The 20753-nt window shown below is 47.3% G+C and overlaps 1 protein-coding gene across 5 annotated transcripts in view; it reads right to left on the bottom strand.

Annotated features, from left to right (window-relative positions):
* The window catches only part of LEF1 (lymphoid enhancer binding factor 1), a 69774-nt gene that overhangs the window by 29003 nt on the left and 20018 nt on the right, over window positions 1-20753 (bottom strand). The gene's annotated exons all lie outside the window — the stretch shown is intronic.

Below are 20753 nucleotides of genomic sequence, written 5' to 3'. Positions count from 1 at the left end.
TTTGATCAAAGCTGCAAGACAAGAGGACTTGTTTGTCCCCACAAAATGCTGCTGTATTAACACTACTTGAAACACAAGCTGTTCTTCCCATGGTGGAACAAGCCATGGCAATGGTGCCAACGTGTAACAGGAACTCCTCATTTGTACCCCAGCAGTCTAATCTGCCCCTAGCAAAATTAATTATGGCACAAAAAGGTGTTAATTAAAATCTAAAGGGGGGGGGGGGGCAAAAAAAAGTTGTCCTTCAGACAGAAATGCTGATAAAACTCAGCAAGGACAGCCTGTCAAATATAAGGAATTAAGAAAACAAATCAAGAGCCCAATGAAATTCGTTTTCTTCGAGTTCACTACCGAAATCCCAGCATAAACAGATGTAAGGACAATACTCCCAAGTACAAACCTGGGATTTTTCTGGACTTCTGGAATCAGAAGGGTTACTAAATGGACAATTCAATTTATTGTTAAGGCCGGTAGGAGTAGAGGAAAGGGAGCAAATGGGAACCAGTGCAGCATTTTCTGCTTGCCTTAGTTTCCAGAGCACCACCTTAAGGAACTTGCATTAGCAGGCAGTATCTTCTTAATGTCTGACCTATCCCTCCAGTCATATAGCTCAGAATCTGGTGCCATGAATTTTTGCTAAATTATGCTATCCTTGCTCTCCTCTTAATTTTACGGTTTTCAACACAGATTTGCTTTCCTGTGGGAAAGAGATAAGAACCTGAGGATTTTAATTTAAGCTTCGGCCTTGTCTTATATTTTGCAAGATGGAGAGAGAAAGCGGCGCTCGTAGGTGTTTTAAAGCCAACAAGCATTAGGTCCATTTTTGTGACCAAATAATAAAAGCAATATGAATTCTCAATAATATCTGTTAGTTGAGTCGTAAAGGGGATAGCTCAGATGCCTGTTCATCTTCCTTGTCTCTATAAATTCAACAAAAAACACATGCCAACAAATTTCATATGATTTACAAATCAGGCCTTAGTCTTTCACTACAAGGCTTGAGGGCCAGCCCACCATTCAGCAATTGCTTTATCAACAATAAACTATATATTAGGAATCAAGATCAAGCAATAGATGTATTTAGGTCACACACAGGCAGCTGCTAATCAGCATTAATTTCTCGGAATTTAGTAATTAACATTCTGTATTATGCTGGATGCAATTGTCATGCACGCCCCTGGTATCAGGGTTACTCGCTTTCAGACATCATCCGTTTGTACTTTGAGCGAGCCAATCCCCATGCCCCCTCGCTCGCCAGCATTCTGGAGATTTTATTTTCTTTTCTAATTCTCGGCACCTTATCCCCTAAGCCCACGGCAGCGGCTTTCAACGGGCGAAGGAACCGTGAGAAGTCAGGAGAAAAGCAAACCGCTTGTCAGCAGGCTTAAAATTAACATATAAACAGGGTGCATCTCCATTAAGAGCATTTGGGGGTCTGCAGAGCCAGAAATGGGGGGAAAATAGTAACAATAAATAATATTAATAATAACAACATCAATAACAACAATCATTATAATAATCTCTCCCCCACTTCCTGTCCCACACTGCTTTGGGAGGACCTATGGAGCTCCGGCAGCTAAATTCTGCTGGCCACCCAGGTCTGCCTCCAAACAGGGGCACAGGCTGAGCCTTTCCTTTCCCTGTGGTCCCACCAAGATGACCACAGGGATTGATGGGGAGAAAACACAAGGCAACATGTGCAGAATGAAACCAGGATGAGAAAGGCCTGATGACATGTTTTGCAAATGCCCTACAGACTAAATCAGTTCTGTTATGTCACCTGCCCTACACATCAACCCAGGCAGGTTGTCTGGGCCCTCCTCCCAGAGAGGGTTCAGGGCAGGAGACCAAGAGCCTGTATGCAGACCTGGATACCCATCTCGTTGCCCTCCCACCCGGAGGCCAGGGTCAGGAGAGGAGCAGACTGACTCCACACATACCATCTGGTCCCATGGGTGCCTGTACCCTTCACCCTTGGGATATCTGGACTAGGAACAATGCTGAAGCTCCTTCTAGCACCTACTACTCACAACAGGCATTACTGCCCCAAAGGCTTTTCAGTGCTGCTCGACACAGCCAAATCCTACCTCTCACTGAGGTACAAGAAAGTGCTGATTAGACTCCTACTGCAGCCCAGTGTCTTTGCCCATAGACTTCCTCCTCCCCCCACAAACATGCCATCCCTACTACGTATTTCCCTAATCCTCTGAAAATGGGGCATACACCTGCAGAAACACTTGAGCAACTGACAGAGACCTGAACCCAGGGATCACCAGTCTGGGTCAGCGTGATCTCCACGCAGGAGGAACTTGGTCCCCCATGCTTCGCTCAGCACCTGCTAACCGAGCCATCAACCACTACCACTCTCCCCGGCACACTGGTGACATTTACATTTAAGATAGGCATGGATTGCCAAGCACCTTTTCTCCTCCACACAACCTTAAAATCTTCTGAGAAACCCAATCGGTCTACATGCCTTCAACAAGACAATTACGTAATTAGCCATTGTCCTACATAAGATTCTTCAATATTTCGGTATAGAAATTATTCCCATCCACTGAAACATAGTATTTTGGTACCTAAGTAACTTCTAGAAACATACAGCCTAGCTCAAGATTTGCAATTTGGAAAAAATAAATAACTAAAAATGAAGACCTGCAGGTTACAAACCTGAAGACTTTCTGTTACACTATAAGGCACCTTGTCATGCACAACTCATAGTCTGTTATGACATTAAATGTTAATGACAAAGGCATCACCTGAGCCAGCTCAAAGGGACAATTGCTCACAAATGACCAAACCTTGGTGGCCTCCTTCTCAGAGGCTGCTGGCCCATGAGGGATCCAGTCCCACTGCACAGCCTATGGCAGCATAGAATCACAGAATGGTTTGAGTTGGAAAGGACCTTAAGATCATCTATTTCCAACCCTCCTGCCATGTGCAGGGACAAATCCTCTAGGAACTAACTTGCTCATGGGACCTCCCTTTAGCCCTCCTTGGGCACTTCTGTTTGGATGTTTGCTCATCAGTTTGGCCTTCACGGTCGGTATCTTTTGTTTGTCCCTAGCATGTGCTCAGATGGAGGTGAGGCAGCACAGGCAGGGAACAGTCCCCAGCAGGGACACCAATAGGGCAACCAGGCAGAGCTGGGCAAATACACATATGATAGAAACAGCAATTATTTGGCCAGTTAATGGTAGGATGCTATATCCCTAATGAAACGATGGTGAGCCAAGGGTAAGAGCTTGCAGGGAAGAGGACCCTGACAGAGCAATCGGCACTTCCAGCAGGCACTTCACCATGCACTGGACACTGCTTTAAAAGTATTGCTGTGTTACAACAGGGCAGAAAAAAACACCCAAGTTGGTACAAGAGCAAATGTTTCCATTGCAAACCACAGTCATGGTCTGCAAATGGTAAAGCTTGAACTGTACTCAGGCATTTGGTGCAGGGCAAGGATAGGGAGAAGAAATCCCCCAGCCATGGCATTGGCATAGCTGCTGCCGTGCGGTTGGGTAACCCCTGAAGTACTCTGCGTGGCAACGCTGTACCTGGATTTACAGAGCTACTCACCGTTTTAAACATGCGCCTCGGCTCTCACCTGAGGAGTACGCTTTGAGACAGTTCAAATTAATCTCTGGTGATTCGATGGCAAACCCCGGCATATTGGATTTGGCCTGAATTCAGGAAATTTTCCCTCATTTTTAAATGTTTCTGAAGAAAAACAAAACTACTACCAGCAAAACACAGAACTCAAACCCTCCTCCAAACACCAGCTAACGCGTCAGAGAAGGCCTGCACCTGTAAGGTATCCTATATGCAACAAGCGTGCAAAAACTATAAAAAGCCTGAGACAGCCATGGCAAAAATGCCTGTAGGTCAGAGCCGGGTGAGGCAGGCGGCTGGGAGCTCCCACTGGAGCTGGGGGACCATTTGTTCCAGCTGCTGCACAGAGAAATATATTAAATTAACAGCCCTTCAAAGGACACGCATCTACAAAGGGGGCTCGCAGAGAACTGCAAGTGAACCTGTGCTTGAACACAAGACTCAAGCATCCCTGGGTCAACACCCAAAGAGGTGTTGGGTGGGTATTTGTCTTGTTTTTCCTCTTTTCTTTAAACACAAAGCTGCTTCTAGGAAGCCAAAAAAGGCTCCAGCCTGTCTACTTTTCCTCTCCTGTCAACATTGGGTACAGGCACTAGCAGATGGTCTTCTCAATTCAGATTAAAATAAGCCAATCAAAAAACAAAAAAGCAACAACCAAAACTTAAGAATGGAGAAATGCATGCATTCCCTTTTGTTCCTGAAAGAGGGGGTCATTTTGAAATAACATGGCTTCGAGTTTTTTGACAGCAAATGTTAAATTCAGGGGGAAAACACAAAAACACAGAGCACCTCCAAAAAAACCCCAAACCATCCCACTAATGCTATAGCAGTACCGCAAAACAAAAGGACCAATGAGTTGTTGAAGGATTTGAGGATACCTTGCCCTGAAGGAACAAGAAAAATCCATCCTTATTTTAGCCTATTTAACTTCTAGTTTCTAGAGCCCCGAAGCCATCCTTAGGCAGACAGTTTTTAGCAAACCCAGAAGACAGCAGTTTTAGTTGTCTTCTCAAAATAGTGATAGCATTTTAATTGCTAAACTAACTCTGCATTTACCCCTTTACCCCTTTGCTGACCAGCTGTTGCAATAAAAATGTAAGACCAAGAGGAATGTAGTTTTGGAACAATGTCAAAATCAGGCTCTTGTCCAGGTTCATCATAAGCTTTAGCACAGAGAGTAGAAGAGAAGGTACCAGTAAGGTGTTGTGGCCAGAACTAGTTACCAATAGATGAAACAAGCTCATCAACACCAGCAATAATTGCAATTATAATTTGCCACCTCCCTGAGAGCTATCATACAATCTCTTTCCATGGGCAACTTTGCAGAGATGCAGCAAGCTTGATATAGAGCGAGCTCAGTTTACCCCTCATCCCCAAACCATTTGTTTAGGGCAAATAGTTTCATGTCCAAAGCCAAGCTCCTTCCAGGCTCCTGATGTCAGAGATCACTTTATGCTTAATTTTTAAGACTTTCTCCAATCCTCAAGACAGTACAGTTGGGAAAATGAAACAGAAGGCATGAGGGTGGTGGATTTGTAACCTCTTAGCCTCACCTGAAGCTAAAAGTAGCAGGAATGGGGAAGCACGCCCATAGGAACACCCTGCTCACAGGAAACAGGGACTTAGGAATATTGTGATTTATGAAAGCCAAATAAAAAAGGCACAGCCTTTTCACCGTTCTTCACAACTCGGAAGTGGGAGGCCACTTATCTCACTGACCTTTTGTGCTTACAGTCAGCAGGGTGACACCCCAGGGAGTAAGGAAGCAAAGTGAAACACTGTGTTCACCCTGATGTGAAGCTTTATGACTTTAAAACTGCTAATACTTGTTCAGAGCAAAGCTAGAATCAAAATCGCACATTTCAGGGGATAAATGGATGGCTTCCCAAAGTCAGAAAAGAATCCTTCTGGTCCCTTTTAATCTTGCATAATGTACTTCAGCGCTTTGCCCCATAATTGAGTTGTATTTAGTGCTGGGAGCCAGGGAATGGGACAGCAAGAAAGTCTGTCATTGAATCCTTTCCCCCTTCCCCAGGACACATTGCATCAGGCAATACAGAGCTGCAGCATCCCAGGAGACCCCCAGGGGACAGAGAGAAGAAGCTGCCAGTGCACCAGCCCATGAAGGAGGTACCCAGGGTCCTTGCTAGCGCTTTCCAGGGTTACATGGGAGCAGAAAAAGTTTATGCCCCTTTTCCAGGTACCCAGACTGCCTTCCTTTTTGGGAAGCCCAGCAGCAGGTGGCTGTGGCTTCGATGTATGGAAAAGGCAGCTTCATGCTGATGGTGCTGTGACATGGTCCACGGCCACGTACATCAGCAGCAAAGAGGGTGTCACGGCTGGACAACACAGGCAGCGTACGAGGATAGGCAAGGACAGTCAGAGCAAACCCTTCTGCCTGAAGCCAGAAGGGTCATGTGCAATAAAAACTTCAGTACAACAGCCAGGAGAGCATTGTAAAGAAAAGATTTGATAAAGCCTGGAATAAGCATCTGTCTTAGACAGATTACAATCAGTAAGCGGATTCAGGTTAATTGCAACGTTAGTGAAAAAGCACCATGCTAACGGCTTATCTACATTCCTTTACCAACTTTCTCCCCCCCCATCCCTTCAGTCTTGGAAATTAATATAGCACAACTGTGATGGGGATTTGCTGAAAAGTTGTAATAAGCATTTGAGTTCCCTCAAGACAACTTTAAAAACATGGGTGTTGAACCTGACAGAAACACACTTTATTTCAAGTGTTCATTAAGCACTGCCATTAAGTAAGTGATTAAAGCACACCCAGTATTAAAATAGCTTGATTAGAAATCCCCTGCTATCTCAATTTTCTTCTCTCCCGTGTCTTCTTAATTTGTTTGTTCTTGCCTGCTCAGGAAGGCTGTTGGGAGAGCTGGAGAGCTGGTGAACCACGAGGGGAGCCAGGCAGGTCTTGCAAGGCTCTGATCGGGGGAGGACAAGCCCATTTCTATTTATGTATTGCAAGTTCACATATACACAGATTATACTTAGTTTTGCACAGCCCATTGGTTTTAGATTGGCTGATATGGCGTTAAATCCCCAGCAAAGCCACATGCTCACAGGGAAAGCTTTCCCTGTTAAAATGTTTAATTTCACTCTCCAACCTCGGCAGCAGGTCCTTCCTTATGGCAATTAATTGCCAGCAAACACTCTGCAATTTGCCAGATGATGCTCATTTTAAGCTCTTGTTCCCCCATGGTGGTCTTTTTAACTTTGCTTACCCTGAACAGTTACTCCATCTTTTCCCTGACGTAAATACAGGCACCAAGAAGCCCGCACCCGTCAAGTGTCAACCTGCCACATCAAATCATACACTTGACCCCAGCGGTCACTAAGCACTCCCAAAACCTGGTAAATGGGACCACTGGCACTGGAAATACTCTGGGTGGAGACAGGCCCCACAGGCCACAGCTCCCCATCCTCTACCTTGTGCAGCATCCCTGCTTTTGCCTCGTGCATCCTTGCATGAGACAGAAGCTGGTCCTGTCATCCAAAAAGGCGTTTTCCACCATTGCTTCCTGACCAGCCCACAGTCCTTTTTGTACTTTATTGGTCAAGGGGAACACAGGCACCACAGTGTTTTAACAAGCCCAAACTCGAGCCTCTGAGTCACAGGTCTGGCTTATTAATTGCTTTGACGATAAGGACTGTTGCCCTACCAGTAGAGAAAGCCCATAGGACATCAGAGGAACTGATGCCCACAGCCTGGCCACTTGCCAGGGCAGGATCAACAGGGACGTTAGCGCCAGGGAGCCCCAGGGGTTTTGGATGGGGGGAAAGCTGCTGGAGCCCATTCCAGTGTCACTTCTTATGCCGTCTTCAGCTCTTCCCTGGGGACAAAGCTGCTCTGTTTTTTGTCACCACAGCTGTCTGCTGAGTTAAGACAAAGACACAAGCTTGTTTTGCTTGCCTTAAGGTTATCAGGATCCCTGCTCACAGCAACTTTGGCATCTGCTCTGGAGTACTCAGACCCATGAGCTAACCATGCCTCTCCCAGGCAAAGGGATGCACTCAATAGAATCATTGAATCATAGAATGGTTAGGGTTGGAAAGGACCATAAGATCACCTAGTTCCAACCCCCATGCCATGGGCAGGAGCACCCACTGAAATCAAGCATGAAAACTGCTCAGGCAAGTAAAATGCTGCATAAGCATACAAACTTTGTGTGAAAGCGGGCAGTCTGACAGCAGCCTCTGAATCCCAGCGTTCCTGTTCTGGGCAGACAACATGCGTCACAGGATGGGATGACTTTTCCTCATCGGCCTCCTCACATCCCACAGGATACCAACCCGGGCTTCTAGGGGGAGCTGAGGAAAACACCCGTCCTGCACCCTGGTGACAGGAAGATGCCTTTCGGCATTGTACACATAGTGGATCAAAAGTGCTTGAAATAGGACATCTCTTAAATATATTTACACAATGTCTATGTTACAGCCTATTCAGCATCACATGCCATAACAAAGACCATCAGACCAAAGACTGAGAGATGGGTCACCTTCTCTTTGAGCATCAAGTTTTAAGTTGTACTGAATAGAAATATTCTTGGTTAAGAAAATGTGAGAGCATGATATGCATTGAGAAGACATCTTAGCTGTGTTCCATAGAAGGACAAAGGCTCAGATGCCTTTGCAAACACCTGACATACCTTTATGTGCCTAAAACCTGTTCACCATGCCCCATTTGTAACTTAGAGGTTGACCAGGCAGCAACTGCTTAATTCTAGCAAAACACAGATCAAGCTGCGCTGGTCACACGACTCAGTGTGACTGCCGTTTTTGGAAGTGCTCCTGCTTTGTCTGCCTTCTGAAAAATGGCACGGAGCCCCCACTGCTGGGATTTCAACCACTTCAGGGGAATTTCATGGCAGAAGTGCAGCAGACCTGCGCCCAGCTTGAAGCCCAACACTGACAGCTGGAGCTGTGTGTGAAGTGTTAAGGGTGGTGGAGGCAGGCAGATTCAGGTGGGGTTGACGCAGGGATCACTCAGCATATGACGGGGTATGAAGGAAGAACCAGAGGGGCCACCTTCTCCAAATTTGAGGCTCCCAGGCTCCGCTGACCCTGCATACACACTGGAAAATGTTTTCAAGAGACTTCCATGAGTCCAGCTAAACCATATTAACAGATTTATCCAATAACATGCAAATTCAGGCTTTAATGAAAGTCTTATGTCCCTGCTCTAAGTGATTTGGACTTTTCTGCTAATGGCATCTGCTAATGACTGAAGATTTAATGCATCAAGTCTTAGCATACATCAGTGCAAACAATATAATCATTTAGCAGAGGCAAAAAGTCATCTCATTAGACATCCATCATTGGATGTGGGCAAGATGGTCCAAAGGCTTAAAATAAAATATTCATTTTTAAACTAAAAAAAAAAAAAAAAAATGCCCCTAAAAACATACAAATGATTAGGTCAAAAGTAGCAGTCTGCCAAAGCTTCACTGGGATTGAAAATGCAAACGGCAACGTTTATCTGGAGGTAAAACGCATTTGCAAGTACTTAATTTCTTCAGCACTGTTCCACAGAAGGCAAACCCAATTTTAACAGGAATTAAAGCAATAAGGCCCTCCAGAAACAGAACATCTCTTAGACAGGTTATTTGAACCATCAGTAGAAGGTCACAACAGGAATTATTTCTACCACACTGTGTAAGATGAATTCAGTACAAACAGAAGTGTTGTATGCTACTAACTTCACTTTATACATCAGCCTCATGGGTGTTCGGCATGTCAGTAAGACACAAAAACATGCTCTAAAATTACATTTACGTGTAGCTAAAAAAATAAAACTCAGAGCACACAGTTAAGGAAGAGCAAAGAATGGCTTGAGCAAAGCAATGGCTCAAAGGAGCAAGGCTGCAAACACTTTTTTGGGCCCAAACCATTGATGCCAACTGCTTCATTTGGCCTCTTGGTGTAAACAGGACCAATTAAGCCATGGCAAAATGCTGCTGGATGCTGAGCTGCTAACACATAATCCAAATGCTTCTTTAGTATTTTGTATTTTCTGTATTGTTTTAGTCTCATTTGCCAAAGAAGATAGAAAAAAGGGACTGATGCCTTCCAGCCATGGGCTGCTGATGGGAGATGAGTTAGGTCAGGGGACTACTGTAATAATAATGTAATAATCATGCAAGCTGCCAGACTATTCACAAGAAAAGCAGAAAAAGGAAGGGAAAAGGTGTTCCCAGAAAAGATGGAGCACCTCACCTTTGTGCCTGCTGTCTCCCAGGGCAGCTTACAAAACATTTCCTCACCTCCTCCCAAAAAAGCATACAGGGCAGCCTCATGGCAAGCCCTGCCTCCAGACAAAGAGAGAAGCCAATGAAGGACCCCTCAAGGGATGCTCCTGCATCAGCTCTGAGGCTAGATGAGCCTCCAAGGGCTGTTCATCCCTGTCTCAAAATGCACCCTACTGGCCCAGGAGTCCCTAGGACCCAAAATGTGTGTTTCTCAGTGTCAATGGCATTGGCTGTCCTCCAGCTTTGCTCTAGGCCCATTCACCGCTCATCCTCACCCCTGCCCCACCACCCTGTACTCATCCCTGGGAAGCTGCCTGGACCTCCCTGGCTGCACTTGGCTCATTTGACTGCGCAGCACCCTCGGGCTCCTCAAAACCAGGAACTTCCTTCAGTTTTCAGGCCTTACCCATGCAGGTACACAGCCGTAGATTCACAGAATGGTTTGAGTTGGAAAGGACCTTAAGATCATCTAGTTCCAACCCCTTGACATGGACATCCTGGGCACTGACCTGAAGGCTTTCAGGTGGCTGCGGTGCCCTAGCTTGGGCAGCCCATGAGATGGGGTAGTCATGGAGAAACATGGGGCTCACCTGCTCCCCCTTCCCACCCCACTCAGTTTGGTCTGTTACTACTAAGCTCTTTCCCTTAATTGGCCACAGGGCTTAAAACAAAGTTGCTGGTATGCACAACACACGTGATGCCTTTTAAATCCCGTGGAGGACATTTCTGCCTGCTGCTACTCACTTTTTAATTTATTTATTTTTTAATTCAAGAGCTGCCCTTTAAAATTTAAAAATCACTTTTAAAAGGAAAAAAACATACCCAGCCCAGAGGCTGGTGCAGCAGGCACCCACATCCCCATAAAAACCCTGGGCTGTGCTTTATAACATGGGCAGAAGTCTAAACATCATAAAAAAAAGAGAGCCTAAATTGCCAGATTGCCTGAGCCTCCAGTAAATCACCCTTCCAGATGGGCTCAAGGCTGCACACAGAGCCCCACTAGTAGCAACAGGTTGCCCCACAATTACATTTCAATCCTACTAAACTCAACAAACATTATATGAGAATTATGCTCAATTTCATTAGAGGCACTTCTGAAGTTTAGCGTTGCCTCGTCATTACCAAGAGTTTGATTTTTCATGCTATTAGCTCTCCCCTGTGCAATTAACCCCCCCCATCAAAGTGTGGTGGAAGAAGAGGTGGACAATTTCTTACCATAACTGCATCCCTCCTCAGTACTTTTCACTGCAATGAAGACCACTCTCGGGAGAAATAACAGCTGCTGTTGAACTCCACAAAACACCACTAAACAATTTATCAGGCAAAAAATGAGCTCATGCCAGGAGAGCCTGGGGAAGCATCCAGCCCTTCTCCTGCCTCCAACAGGGTGGATGGTTGAGAGTGTCAGAAATGCCCAAATGCAATGCTAACCCCTTTGTTTTTTGGGGTGGACGCATGAGGGATCTACATGAGACCTGCTCGCTGTACAGATGCTGACGCAGGGCAGTGAAAACTGGAACTGCTCCAATGCCCAGCATGGGCTCACACCGGGCCTGGCAACCTCAGCCAGCAATGCACCCACCCAGCAACCCCTCCAGCTGCCCCCACCAGCCAGGAACATGGTCAAGGTCTGCAACCCATACTAATGAAAATGATTTATCTGTTTATCTCCCTGGTCCCTCCATTCTCTCTCTTTCCCCTGCTCCAGGCACACTCCTTCCCCATCCCAAGCATGGTATTTCAGAGGTCAGGACCAGACCCTTCCCTCTCCCCTGTAGAAGGAGCAGTCTTTTTAGCTCGATGCTCTGGGATCTGAGGATCATCTGGAGGTTGGGCAGCAGACACATGTGCTCCTTCTGCATGCCTTCTGGATGCTATACACAGGCACATGTTCAGTTTGTTCAAGAGGTCCATTTCAGACCTTTAAACAAGAAATCAAATGTTGTTTTCTAAAAAAATAAATAAATACTAACTTTCGCCTTTCATGCAGTAAGTGCCCTTGCTGTGTAATATCACCTGCTGATGGAGATAAAGCCTGTCTAGGTCTTTCTTACTCCTATCCTATACCTGGAATAAGGATACCTTAACCTCATGTAAAAATAAAAATTACCTGAAATTTCAGGCTGTTAACATGCTTCCACCATCTCACAGGTGCTGGGTCACAGCCAAGATGCTATCCCCCTTGAAACACCAGCAGAAGTCCCCCCTGCCTTTCATATAGTTTCAGTGCCTGTGCCTGAAGACAAAAGGGGCAAAACCACCACGCCAAACAGCCAGGCTTAGGACAGTGAGCCCCCAGCTACATCCAGAGAGACAGGCCTGTGAGCCACAGGGTGAACCTCAACTTCAGGGGTGCAATCTCTCATGCCACCGAACAAGCACAGATGCAAAAATATGTCATCGAATGTGCGGAAGTAGGGACGGGATTTGCTCTTCTCAAACATAGAATCATAGAACAGTTAAGGTTGGAAAGGGTCTTAAGATCATCTAGTTCTGCTTACCCTCCTCAAACCTCCCTCTCCACACACAAGCTGCTCATGGGGGATAAGCAGCTCAAACTAAGTAACTAAATGCCAGTCTACCAAACAGTGGGAAAACAACATCATTTCACTGGAAGATACTGTGAGTAATTTCTCATATGCCCAGTATTTTAGAACTCACCATTGCACCAAACTAGGAGCTGAGAACCTGAGGAAAGCAGACCTTTCGGTGTAGCACAGAGATGGAGCAGAGCTTTTCTCAGCACAGAGCCCTCGCGCACCAAGTCAGAGGAAGGAAATGCTGCCTCCCCCACAGATTCTTCTTTTTTTTTCATTTTTATTTTTTAAAAAATCTCCTTTCCTCCTCAGAAAACCCAGACCAGGTGTTATGTGCTCTAACACCAAGCTAAGGCCAGGCTGCCTAATCTGTAGGTTCACTCGCTAGCAAGATAAAGGATTTCAGCGTGGTGCAGCAGCCTGGGCTGTGGGCTGGAGGAGGGCTGCCGGCAGCCGAGTGTCACTCCTGGAGGAATGCCTGACCTTTCCTGGTGCTTTGATCATGCTGGCTCGCAGTGTGAGATAACCAGCCCTTTGCAGAATCCGGAGGTAATAAAAAAAGCAGCTTGGAGGCCTCGTGTTTTTGCAGGGAAATACTTACCTGTGTTCCCAGAACACTGCCCAGTACCCACCACCACCCTCCCCAGATACCAACCACTTTGAAGCTGAACCTATCGCTGTCAACTAGGGGAATCACGTAAAAGCATTCATGTGAGAGTTTTCAGCCCTTGTTACGTTTCTCTTTATTGAGAATTGTACTGCTTTTACAGAAGATACATGTACAAGAGACTCAAAAAAGAGCAGAGCAACAGAAGTTAAGGCCTCCAATTAGTACATGATTAAGCTGTAAGTAGGATAATAGGAGGAGAAATTTTGTATCTTACATAAACAAGATAGCAAAAGAGATAGATAAAAGCATAGAAGGGGAATAAAGCTTTATTCCCTGTTCCCCTGTGAACACTGAACATACAAAAAGGAGTGGATTTGCTGAGGGTTTTGTGTTTGTTTGTAATTATTTTAAAGGGGGGGTGGTGTGTGTCTTTCTCAGGACAGTTCGTGATGGGCAATTTAAACAAGCCAGTGTAGTACCAGGTTAATAAACCGTGAAACACCTGGGTTGAATGTGCTGAATCTGTAAGTCATAATTAGATCAGTCTTGAATACTTCCTTTAATGAGTCTATGCAAGCACCACATCCACCCAGCCTGATTTTGGTCACCTACCTAGAGAAGTTCACAGATCCCAAAACTAGGGTTATTGTTTGTTTTGCTGTGTTTGGGCAACTGTAGTACAGTCTCCACAGTTGGAGCTACTATTCCTTGGTGCTTTCTGCAGGTTGTACATGAGGTATGGGGCTCACTTTGCAGCACTCCTCCACTGCAAGCAGGCTGATGCCAAACCGAGCAGACCTGGATAAGTTACCCCTCTGGGGGGAAAAAAGTTGTGCTCAGCTATGCTGTCTTCCTCACGGGGTTAACTATGTAGATTTCAGATGCAAATTTTACTTTAGGGCAGGCTTTATGGTATTACGAGTCTCTTTTTCAGCCTTCTGAAATTTCATATGTATACATGCTAGAGCTCTCTCATCTCTGTTAATTGGGTTTTGTGGAATTTCGAGGCCCGGGGGCCAAGGGGGGAGGGCAGCTGATTAAAGTGCACTGTGCAGAAGTGGATGCAAAAGTGTTGTACAGTAACAGGAGGGAAACTGAATTCCTCTGAGCTACCTGCCTTCACGTGTGCACCCTGCCTGTCACTGTGGGGGAACCCTGTCTTTTGCCCTGGCCTTCCCTAGGGTGTGAGGATAGCTCCTGCCCCCTCTGATGGGCATCATGGAGGGGATGCTCACCTCCTCTTCTCTGGTTGTGCAAATTGATTTTAGAGATTTCAAGGCCAGTCTGCAGCTACATTTGCTTATTGCATGGTGCCTGTGTCCTTGTGGCAGAACCAAACAGGGCCGTTTCCCCACAGCCCTAACCCCAAAGCAGTGGCAACAGCGAGCAGGGGGAACGCACACTCTGACCACACTTCAGGACCATTAAGAAAGAATAAAAGGATGTTTAATCTCCTTTTATTTCATTTCATAACACATCATGTACATGTGTATCGGAATTTGTGAGGCTGCGATGCCTGAATTGATGAGGCAGGATTTGTGCATGTGCATGTGTGTGTGTTTGTTCCCACAATGACGGCACAGAAAATACCCATTCCTGCATTTGGCTGAGCTGTGTCTATCCACACACAAGGATCCAGTCCAGGAGCCTGCTTGCTGGAGCTAAATACAGATATTCACACACCCATTATAAATGCAGTCTAGCTTCATTTTTAACCCACAGGAGGGTGTGGAGGGAGAAGACATCAAAGCACGGACACAGGCTACCCTGGCATTCTGGGTGTGCAATTTTATCTTCCCCTCATTTCCCTCCTCTCCAAACCAGCTGCTACAACTATCATGATGCTTGCCCTCCAGCCAGTATGCTGGAAAACCGGCTTCCAAGGCAGTCATTAATCTCTCCCCATTACCCAGCTGGCACAGGATTTTGCTTAGATTGAAGGAGTGTCAGCTCCGTGCCCTCCAAAACACCAGTGGCAGCTCCTGAAGCCACGCATGCCAGGCAGCCACTGGCCCTGCTGCCTATGCCAGGCACAGCCTGGCGCTGCTCGTGATGCTGCAGCAGGAGGACCACTACATGTGCGACACACAAGTGAAACTCAAACACAGACGCTGAAGAGCACTGGAAGAGGGTGAATTATGTAAAAACTGCCTGTCAGCAGTGACGGGGAAAAGAAGCCCTATGCATCTTCCAGGGAAGGTGGCTCAGATCAGGGCTAAGTTTAGAGGCTGACTCCTTGCATAGCAATAGTTGCAGAGAGTAGGCCCTACATATGTAAGTTATGCAAGTGATGAAAATGCATTTATCCTTCAGCAAGAAAAGGCAGCTCAGCAATGTTACACTTTTCATTCAGCCATCAGGTTTCAGCCCATCTGAGGTAACAGGACTGGAAATACACAGATAGGTACGTGGTATGATGAGCACAAGCAAAGGCTGCTCCAGTAAAGCTGCGCTGAAATGACAATGACACAGGTTTAGAGAGTAATGACATGCTCTGCTGGGAGTTTGTTAGGGAGATAAAGTAACAAGAAGTGTTTTGTGCCATTACCACCTGAAAAGCAGCCATTTTACCATCCCCCACTGTCCTAGCAGCACCATGAGCCCGTGTTTGACCATCTACATTGGGACAAAAACAACTTTTTCAGAGAATACTTTTTTGTGTGTTGATGGGGTTATTCATACAAACCTGTCATATCCTCTCAGTAATACCAATCATTCACTAGAGAACAGCAGCGCCCACTGAGAGCCCTATGTATACATACATAATGCCACATTTTATCTGTCAGTAGGACTGTAGGTTTCCCCAAGAAGAAGAAACACACAGACAAGTTTTTGATCTTCCTTAAAGTACCTCTTATCTCAGCTTTTGTTTGTTTTCTGTTTTTCGGGTATGGGGTAGCATCTGATGTGAATGCCACCCACTGCAAACTATCTAGTCAATGAAATAATCATCATAAAACACGGCTGGAACAAAAATGGCAGCACCTTCCTCTCCCCTGTTTCCCCCAGGCATAGGCCACATGCAGGACCCACTGCCAGCATGCACAGCTACAAGTATAATTTGCAGATCCCAAACTCAGAGGCGCTAAGTGCGGGTCTCTTATTATCTTGCAGCCAGTCACTCGTTAGGGAATTGCGGAGTCCTTCCCGATGGCTACCAGAAAGAGCAGCTCTTTCCATGCAGCCACAGAGCAGCCAGTGATGGTGTACTCCCCCAGGTGCTGGTGGGTGCAAACTCCAGCTTGGCCCAAGGGAAGCTGCCACCTGAGCTACAACTGAGTGAGCATCGACAGCAACAGCTCAGAACAGTTTGGTCCCATGTAACAAGCCTTAACCACAGCACACCGAGCCTTCCCCTGCTGCCCAAGTCTTCACCTTCTGGCCCCCTCATTGCTGCCTAGAGGGAGTGCCAGTCCACAGCTAGGTGCACAACAGGGTACCAAATCCTAACTTGAATGGGGGAAGTGGTCTGAAAGGGATTTATGTGAGGTTGAAGGTTACATCAACCTTTGCCCATGCTTACAGCTTAATACCTCTTAACTCCACAGCATGCTGGCCAATCACAGCCACACCTGAGCAGGGATGAGAGGTCTCCAAGTGACTTCGCTCCTAACCACCTTTTGGAGGGGAAAGAAAGGACACAAAGCCCAGCGGCCAGGCAGAAGGAGCTCTTAATTAGCAGGAAGCAGCAATCAGCTGCTATGCCGCCTGTTTTGCAGCAGCCGGCCAGGCGAGAGCATTGGCGCATGGGGCCACGTGAGCTCTCCATGTCTAGCACATCCTTCCTCACCAGGAAAGGACACAAACACCCAGGAAACCCAGCTGCGGGGTCTGCTGCCGAAATCCTGCAGGGCTGCTGCTGAAAAGTGCACTTAAAAATAGAGCCTGCGCTGATGCTATATTTAGCAGGAGGGTGCACACTTGCACACTTTCTGAACGGCTGTCGTCCCCTCCAGCAGCAGGGGCAAGGCCCTCAGAACAGTCCTGCATGCTAGCCCCACTGGCTGTGCCAGATCCCCGCATGAGTGTGCCTTGGGACAGCCACATTTTCTTATGGAAAGGTGAAAGCAGGCTGTAGGAGATCATTTGCAAGCCTGCTAAGTAGTGGTCCCTGCTCCAGAGTAGCCGAGTGGGAGGCAGGAGCTCAGCCCTTCTTGGGAGCTGCACCGCTCCCCTGTCCCATGAGTGGATGCTTCCTTCCCTGGACCTGGGTTTTTCTACCTGTGTAAGTGCAACAATGATCACTGGGTTCTTTATAAAGCACTTATGGACATGTTGCTTTATCCAGGAGCTGATAAAGCCAGGCATGGCTGTAGGAAGTAATACAGTAAGTGCTACTGAAAAACTGAACTACTGAAAACACAAAACCTCACGCTTAGCTTGTCAAGAGAAGCACCTGTCCAAACCCCTGACTAGCCACCTCCCAAGTAAAGAGCAAAACAAACTTCCACTGGCCAGATGCTTAGACTATGGGGGCAGACCTGGAACCAACGTGGCACAGGCACCGGGCTCTGCACCGGCAAGCCCAAAAGGGCAGGTTTGCACTTCCCACATTTTGTGCGGGGCTTCCTCTCCCTCAGAGGAAAGGCAAGGGGATGTGTAGCATAAGGAGAGGATGCTACTTGGTCCCTGCAGATGCTGCATGGAACAAAGTGGCACTTTACCCTGTTGACTTGCAGAGCTCCATGGTGTGGCAAGGCAAAGTGGGGGGCGTCCCCCCTCTGGCGCCCAGGAGGAGCCACTGAAAGCCGAGCTTCTAATCAAGACCATGGCTTCAATTAATTGAGTCCAATTCACCTGTGACATGAAGAGCCCCAATCCCATCAACAATAATGGAACTGCATCGGCTTACACCAGTAATGACTTCAAATCAGCAGCAGAATAAAGCTAATTCAATACTTCTTCAGGTCCAGCTGATGAGGCTGCTGTGGGAGAGCAGGAGGACAGCCTTCCGCCAGCTGCCCTCACACCTCTGCTGGAAGAGAGAGCAACACAAACAGCCAGGGCGTTGGGCTGGTTAGAAAAGCAGGAAATGTAAAAAATAAAACTAAGTTTCCAACAACAAGGCTAAGATTTACTTTTAACATTGAATCACTCTTGCAGGTGACCCTGTGCAAGCGCTCCCCATGATTACCTGCCAGGGCCAGGAGAAGTAAAGCCCTGCCACACAGCCGCAGGTTTCCAACCCACCGTGTGCTGCTGAGCCACTCTGCTGAGCCAGACCCACCTATCTGGGGCACTGGAGGCAGGAGCCCCATGCTCTGGGTAGCGCCCGCAGGAGCGTGGGAAGGAGCCCGTGGGAGACGGCTACACGCTGGCAGCCGGGGGGAAGAAAGCGGAGCGGCATGAAAGTTGCCCGACACAAGCAGACATGCAAATAAGCAGCTGCAACAGCAACCTCCTAATTGCCATGATGGCAGCCTCCTAATTGCAACGACGCCCGCCTCTCTCCCAGTGCAGGGGCTGGGGGGAAGCCAAGAGGAGCTGTAAGGAGCGAAACCCTCCCATTGGAGCAGAGGATGTGCCGCCGGGGCTGGTGCTGCCCCAGGATGGCCCGAGTGCCCCGGGGGGTGGGAATGGCACAACTTGGCCCCCAGCCGCCCCACACAGGCTGCTGCCTTGCGCACACAAATTTGTCTCTGCCTCCAGCCAAAAAAAACTAAGCCGCCACTCTTCTGAAGAGATGCGCATTATTCTAGAGCAGTCAAGTTATGACTGGTCTGATTTCCATAATACACGCTCTGCAAACATCTGCCTGTTATTTAAGGCTCAGTTCCACCGGGACAGAAGTTGAACAGGGCAGACCTTTGAGCGGCCCATCCACAGGGGGCTCCTTGCTGCTGGAGTGACCTCAGGGCAGAAACATGCCCAACAGGAGGTCAGGGTGGTCACTCCTTGCTCCTGCAGCTGCAACCGGCTTCACATTTCTGAGCCTTTCCCCATGTGCCGGTGATGCTCCCACGCCCATCACAGGCCGGGCTTTGCCCACCTCTCTACCACAAGTACCTGCTTACACCAATAAGCAGCTCTCAGAGACTGTGCCACCCACAGGATACCCACAGCCTGGGTATCTGGGCTACGTATCAGGGACATCTTACAAATCATTTGGTACATTCAGGTTGTCAAATCCTGTATCACGGGCATCTGACAAATCATTTGGCACATTCAGGTTGTCTGCCCTTTTTGTAAGCCAGCTGTTGAAACCCGAGTGTCCCAATTAGACAAAGTTAAATGCTGCTCTCAATAACAAGCATTGCTGGCAAGAAAGTTATCCTGGCGTTATTGGACTGCTCCCTCCCTACTAAGAGACCGCAAATTGGTGTTTACTTTAGAGGCCAAGTAGGCCAGCTTTGAGAATTCGCATCCACCCCACCATCCTGCAAGCTCCAGTTTCCCAAGGGATCCCCCGAGGCCACAGGATGGGTGCACCAGCCCCTCACCACACATGCCATGCCCTTGCTCTGCATTTAGCCCTTGCTTCATCCCAGCCTGACACAGCGCTTGGCTACTGGTTCAATTCCCTGCATGCTGTACTGAGAGGGCTGAAACAGCAGAGTCTGTGCTGCAGTGAGTTGACACAGGCTAAATCAATTAGCTTCTATTGCTAGGATGATCAGCTAGGCCAGATCAAAAAAGACAAAGGAAGAAAAGCCCCATGCTGAGAGGAACCAGGCCTAGTCAACACATTTATCTCCAATACTTTAAGCAACTTATTTGAAATGGGAAAGAGAGATGGCTGATGCTTCCCAAAGCTAGTAGGTGAAGGCTTGCTTTCCGAGGGCAGGAGGGGCAGAGCGGCCGGGCAGAGCACTGCAGCTCCCATTCACCTCTGATTCAAATCAATACATTTTGCAGCTTGATCTTAGCATGCTTCAGGAAGTACAGAAAACATCTCAGCATACCACATGTCTTGCATGCACCTCTTCTCTGGGCAGGATTTATTATTTTGAAGTAATCTTTGCTCTGAATTAGATGTCCCAAGGACTACTGGTCTTCTTCCCACTGACTTTTGCAAAACCACACCAGCCATCGGCATCTGTGTCCAGTTGTACAGACTGTGTACAGAAAAGATCTGGACGTGTTGGAAAGGGTCCAGAGGAGGGTCACAAAAATGGTCAGAGGGATGGAACACCTCTCCTATGAGGAAAGGCTGAAAGAGTTGGGGTTGTTTAGTCTGGAGAAGACTCTGGGGAGACCTTATTGCAGTCCTTCCATTCTTCAAACAGGCCAATAAGATGGGGAGTGACTTTTTAGCAGGGCCTGTTGTGACAGAATGAGGGATAATGGTTTTAAACTAAAAGAGGTGAGATTCAGGCTGGACATGAGGAAAAAATTCCTTACATGGGTAGTAACACACTGGCACAGGTTGCCCAGAGAGGTCATGGATGCATCATCCCTGGGGACATTCAAGGCCAAGCCAGATGTGGTTCTGGGCAACCTGATCAAGTTAATATGTCCCTGCTCATTGCAGGGAAGCTGGACTAGATGACCCTTGAAGGTCCCTTCCAACCCAAACCGTTCTATGATTCTATGATCAGTAAGCAGCACATCCCTCACCCAATGCTTTGAGTACCACGTCTGGGACCTGGTTTGGCCTCTGCAAAACATAAGATGTTTCTTTCAAGAGACTGACAACTACTGCTGACAAGACTCCACCTGCAGCTGGACTGGAGAAAACTAAAACTGTTAAAGGATGAAAGTGGCGCTGCATCAGTCAGCTGTATCTGGGTAGCC

This window comes from Pezoporus wallicus, unplaced genomic scaffold (genome assembly GCF_028554395.1).
Source record: "Pezoporus wallicus isolate ANWC-B61680 ecotype Strahan unplaced genomic scaffold, APGP_CSIRO_Pwel_v1 contig_1583, whole genome shotgun sequence".
In the NCBI taxonomy this organism is placed as follows: Eukaryota; Metazoa; Chordata; class Aves; order Psittaciformes; family Psittacidae; genus Pezoporus; species Pezoporus wallicus.
This window is presented reverse-complemented; position numbering and strand designations above follow the sequence as displayed.